The sequence below is a fragment of the Camponotus floridanus genome, unplaced genomic scaffold (assembly GCF_003227725.1).
Source record: "Camponotus floridanus strain SB8 unplaced genomic scaffold, Cflo_v7.5 scaffold47, whole genome shotgun sequence".
Taxonomy (NCBI): domain Eukaryota; kingdom Metazoa; phylum Arthropoda; class Insecta; order Hymenoptera; family Formicidae; genus Camponotus; species Camponotus floridanus.
Window position 1 is genome coordinate 1,080,880 of NW_020229625.1, and position 6,000 is coordinate 1,086,879.

Sequence of the window (6,000 nt, forward strand, 5' to 3'; positions counted from 1 at the left end):
CAATATTCAGGCATCTTAGCGCATGCAGCGTGTGCAGCTAATGCAGCAGAGTGACAAGGACATGAAAATGTTAATAAATTTTTGCATTTGGATTCTACATTTTTTTTAAAAGATAAATGTTTTCCTGTCATGACGGATGCATTGTCGCATGACAGAGCAATAATATTTAGAAATGGAATCTGTAGTTTAATCATTTCTAATTCAAAAGCTCTAAATAATTTTTCTGTGCTACAATCTTTAGCATCGATATCAGTAACTTTAAACTAACTTAACTTTTAACTACTAATTGCGTTCGAATATTTAAAGTTTCAGGATCAACATATCTAACGAGAAACGTCATTTCATAAATGTTATTAACTACAAATTAAGTCTTAGCTGGACATGAAACTCTTTCTAATCTTTGATACATTCATGTACTCACATTATACACATACGCATACAGGTAAAGAGGGTTTGGAATTATTAAATACTGTGGAAATGATGAATCACGGGTCCTGATCTTTACCTGTGACACCTTTTGAACTTTGTATACTCATATTATTAAACGCTAAAATATAAAACGTTCTATTTGTTCGTTATCGTTTTCTCTAAATTTCTTGGATTAAAATTTTATCTGAAAAATAAAATAATATGTGTTACTCAAAACAGAGAGACTTTTTACTTCTACGGTGAAATTTTTCAATTATGAAAATTCTACTCACTGTGTGAAAAAAAAGTTTTTCACATTAGATGATGCGATACAGAATTTTCTCGAAAAAGTATGAAAAATTCAATAATGGAATAGTTTGAAACATTAGTTCATATAAATTGGAAATTTCCTCTATAGATGTAGTTAAATATTTGTTTTAAAAAAAAGTGAAAGGTCAGTTCTTCAGAATAGTAATATTATCACTATTGCATCAAGTAAAGTCTCATTAATTTCAAATGAAATTTCACTTCAAAAAATTTAGAGAATTTATGTTTCACTTAATATAATATAAATTTCTTTTAAATTTTTATTAAAAAAAAATCACATATAACTCAAACAATATAGGGAATACTCTCTCTTTTCTTTAAAGATACGTTTTATTCAAAATTATAATTTTATACACTACATAATATTTAATAAATTTAAAAATTTGTTTAATATAAAAAAAATAGTTTCAATATTATTTCTTACATCTTTATAAAAATTATGTAATCTACAATTTTAAAGTTAACTATATTTTATATTTAATTATTATATAAATTATATTTTATATTTAACTTATATATATATATATATATATATATATATATATATACATACATATTTGCATATATATTTTGAATTATATTAGCCTGCATTTTTGTAAAAGTGTTTCTCCGATTTAGTCTTTTCATCAAATAAAAAAGAGAAAGAAATAGTCACCGAAATAATAATATATGAAGATAGAAGAGTTTATAGACGGATTCGCGAGAATTGTATAAACTCTTTTGCATTCTTCTGGCTCTGGATTTATACACAGTCTGTAACTTTCCCTAATTGACGGAAGCTGCATTTATTTTCTGTGTCCATTTTACCACGCCTATGACGTGAGATTGCATTACTAGCAATTTGTCTTTTAAAAAAAATATTCATCTAAGATTTGGAAAATGATGAAAAAAATAAAAAAGTAGTCTTCGAAATAATAATATATGAAGATAGAAGAGCTTTATGAAGAATAACAAGATTCAGACAGGTTCGCGAAAATTGTAAAAACTCATTTGTATTCTTCTGGCTCTGGATTTGGATTTGGATTCGGCTCTGCATTTGTACTCCGAATAAATGAAAAAAACAGAAATAAAAGTACGCAGGCATATACAATATAAGTAGGCATATACGATATATATATGCATGTATGTATGTATGTATATATGTATGTATATATATTATTATACATATATACACGACTTGCAAAATCTGATCGATTTTTCTCTGGTGCATATTAGATCGGCGGTATTTATTTCATTAAAAAAAAATAGAATAAAAAATAAAAATAATAAAGAAAAAATAAATTAACAAGAGTTAACTTTAAAATTGTTTTAATATAGAAATAACAAATATAAACACAAAAATATGGACAAATAAAAAATATAGTCAAATTTATAAATATGTATTAATATAATTGTTGTTATAAAGTTGTATTTTTGAAATTGTTATTTTAAATAAGACATCTCTTTTAGATTTGAAAGATGTTTTTCAATAAAATCGGAAAGCATTCCTTTATTGTTTTAAATGCCATTATATAAAAATATGTGTAAAAAAGACAAAATATATATTTTTAATATGTGATTACACATTTTTATCATGTAATCCGTGATATATAAAGTTAATCTCTATATTCAAAGATTCAACTATATATTTTCGGAAATACTTTTATCGAGAAAATATATGTGCACATTATTTTCTCGATATTATATTAAATGAAACATGTGCGCTTTTTTCCGATTTTGTGCTTTTTCTATGTTTTATTCTTTCTATTCCTTTATTTTATATCTTTTTATATTTATTTTGTATGTCAATCTTTTCTATAACTATCCTTTCTATAACTATCCTCTGTTCTATCCTCTGTATTCTTTGGAAATGTACAAAAATCATTTTTTAGATTTTCTAAGAAAACATTTTTTACATTTCCTCTTGACGGAAGAGACTACCACCTTCTCGCGGTTTCCGTTGAGCAACAACATGTCTTTTATTTATTTACGAATTGATAAATTATACATGTTATATTAGAATATTATTTGTTAGAGGATATTATTAACATGTTGGCCAAGAGTGGAATTTTATCGTTTATATTCTCTTTTTTTCTATCCTTTGTCAAATTTGTTTACATCTTTAATATTCGTTTTTATCATTTATATTCCCTTTCTATCCTTTATTTTTCAAATTAGTTTACATTTTTTATATACTGAATAAATTATAAATAAAAGATTTATTTAATTAATTTATTTAAATTTTTACAGTATTAGAAGATTTATTTGATTAATATTTTTATATGATTAAAATATTTTTATATGATTAAATTATTTTTATATGATTAAAATATTTATTTAATTATTTATGTGTAAATTTTGTGTGTTCTTACACGAGACGCGAAATCTGATAAACGGATCGAGCCGTTAAACAATTCTCAAGGCGTTATCTATAGCTATAGCTATATCTCGAGAGGGAAGGAGACAGTAGAGAGTATGTCTGCACTCTTCTACTGCCCGAAGTTTGCCGAGCGCCGAGCGCCACACGTACACAGTTTCTTCTTTGTGTGCGTAGCGTGCGGCGGTCCAAAACTGGCATCCCTGGCTGAGACTCGATTTCGGCTTTCCGCGGTCGGCCTTATATATTGGTCTTGCCGGATCTCACTTGCGCGAAGATCGGCGCCTATGCTCGCGCTGCCGCGCGCTAGCTTGCGCGCCTAGGTTGCCGTGCGGCCAGGCGCTCGGCGCTATACGCCGTTACGCCTGTGTGGCGTATGGTAGAACGTAATATGTGTATATATATATATATATATATATATATACATACACATATTATAAACATATTATATGATAAAGAATAATATTTAAATAATTATAACATATTTGTATAATGTATATATACATATATATATATATATACAGGGTGAATCATTTTAATCAATACACTCGAATATCTCGAAAACAGCACTCTTCAGAAAGAAATATTTCAAACAAAAATTGTAGGGTGTGAATGGGGACATAAGATGATAGCATTGGTTTGACCTTGGAAAGTCATTTGAAGGTCATATAAAAGTCACCTTCAATTTCTTAAATTGAACCCACTATTTTTCATTACATATTCTTGTAGCTTATCTCGAGAGCTTTCCAAAACACTACAGACAAATGTTTTTTCATTAAGTACTTTTTGAGTTATAAGGCTTCAAAGTTTGCAGTACTTCGATATAAAATGCAAAATATCTCGTAAAATATTTAGTTTTCGGTAGTCTTACCCTAATACTTTTATGCACAGGATAATGAGACAAAACTATTGGTGCAAAGAAAACGTATGATTGTTTATAATAAAAAATGTGTAATTTGCAATGCACTTTTTATTATAAACAATCATACGTTTTCTTTGCACCAATAGTTTTGTCTCATTATCCTGTGCATAAAAGTATTAGGGTAAGACTACCGAAAACTAAATATTTTACGAGATATTTTGCATTTTATATCGAAGTACTGCAAACTTTGAAGCCTTATAACTCAAAAAGTACTTAATGAAAAAACATTTGTCTGAAGTGTTTTGGAAAGCTCTCGAGATAAGCTACAAGAATATGTAATGAAAAATAGTGGGTTCAATTTAAGAAATTGAAGGTGACTTTTATGTGACCTTCAAATGACTTTCCAAGGTCAAACCAATGCTACCATCTTATGTCCCCCTTCACACCCTACAATTTTTGTTTGAAATATTTCTTTCTGAAGAGTGCTGTTTTCGAGATATTCGAGTGTATTGATTAAAATGACATTGAAAAGACATAGTTATTTTTAAAAAAAAATATGTAATTGTTAATTGCAAATTACATATTTTTTTTCGAAACAACTATGAGTTTTTTTTACACCAATTGATTCCTCTCATTATTTTGTACATAAAAGTATTAAGGTAAAATAATCGAAAAATGAATATTTTACAAGATATTTTACGGTTTATGTAAAATTAAAAAATGATTTCAAGCCTCATAACTTGGAAAGTACTTAATGAAAACTAACTTAATTATAATGTTTTGGAAAGCTCTTGAGATGAGCTACAAGAATATGCAAAAGCATATAGGGTGTCCTATTTAAAAAGTTGGAGCTGACCTTCGCGTGTCCTTCAGGTGGCTCTTCAAGATCAAACTAATGACACCATCTTATGTCCCCCTTGAAACCATACAACTTTTGTCTAAAACATTTTTCTCTATCTTGCTTAGGTTCCGAGAAATTTAGGTGGTCGGATTAAAATGAAACACCCTGTATATATATATATATATATATGTATATATATATGTACGTGAACCGTATATTGTGAGGACCGACACTAACACACATATTTTTTCGTATACATAGATATACATCAACATGTAGATGAGTATATTAATGGAATTTTATATATGTATATTTAATTTTATAAAATATCGAGCATTTTCGTCTTTATATAGTGATCGTATAATGTGAGAACCAATAATTTATTTCATCATAAAACACAATTATGTTTCTCGATCTAAAATATTCCTGTATACATAGTATCTTTAGTATAAATTAGTGCTTCTGATTGCAGAATTAACTAAATATATATTATTACAAGCAAAATATTATCAAAAATAAAAAAATTTTATATAACGTTTATTATGAGATCCAGCAATATATCTATTATATAGTTTTTTATATTCATTTTAGCAATTTTCAATCACATTTAAATTGGAATTACATTTTGATAGATTTTTTGACACGTATATATGCAAATCAATAAAATTTTTGATATTTGCATTAGTTTTTCGAATTTAATGTACATTTTTGTTTCCATTCTTCATTGCTTCCCCTACTTTGCTTTGTTTATTCTGAATTTTATGTTTTCTTTTTCATCACGTTTTAGCATATTATAAATATAATATTATATTATATTATATTATATTATAATATATTATAATATTATAATATTATATTATAATATTATATTATATTATATAAAAATGAGAAAATAATAAATAAATCTATAAATAAAAAATAAATCTATAAAAAACTAGGGAAAAAATATATATGAAGCAAAAAATATATATGAAATTTGAAAATTTGCTAATCTGCAATAATAATCTAACTTTATTAATTTAATCCATAATTCGATAATCTCTATCGGGAAGGATTACGGACTGATCCATTAAGGCTCATAGCTAGATCAGCAAAATTAGAAAAAAAAATAACAATTGAAAATAAGATCAGAGTATGAAAGAATGTTTCTGTTATAACAAACATATCACAATAAAAACTAATTGTTATAAACAAATTATTAAAACT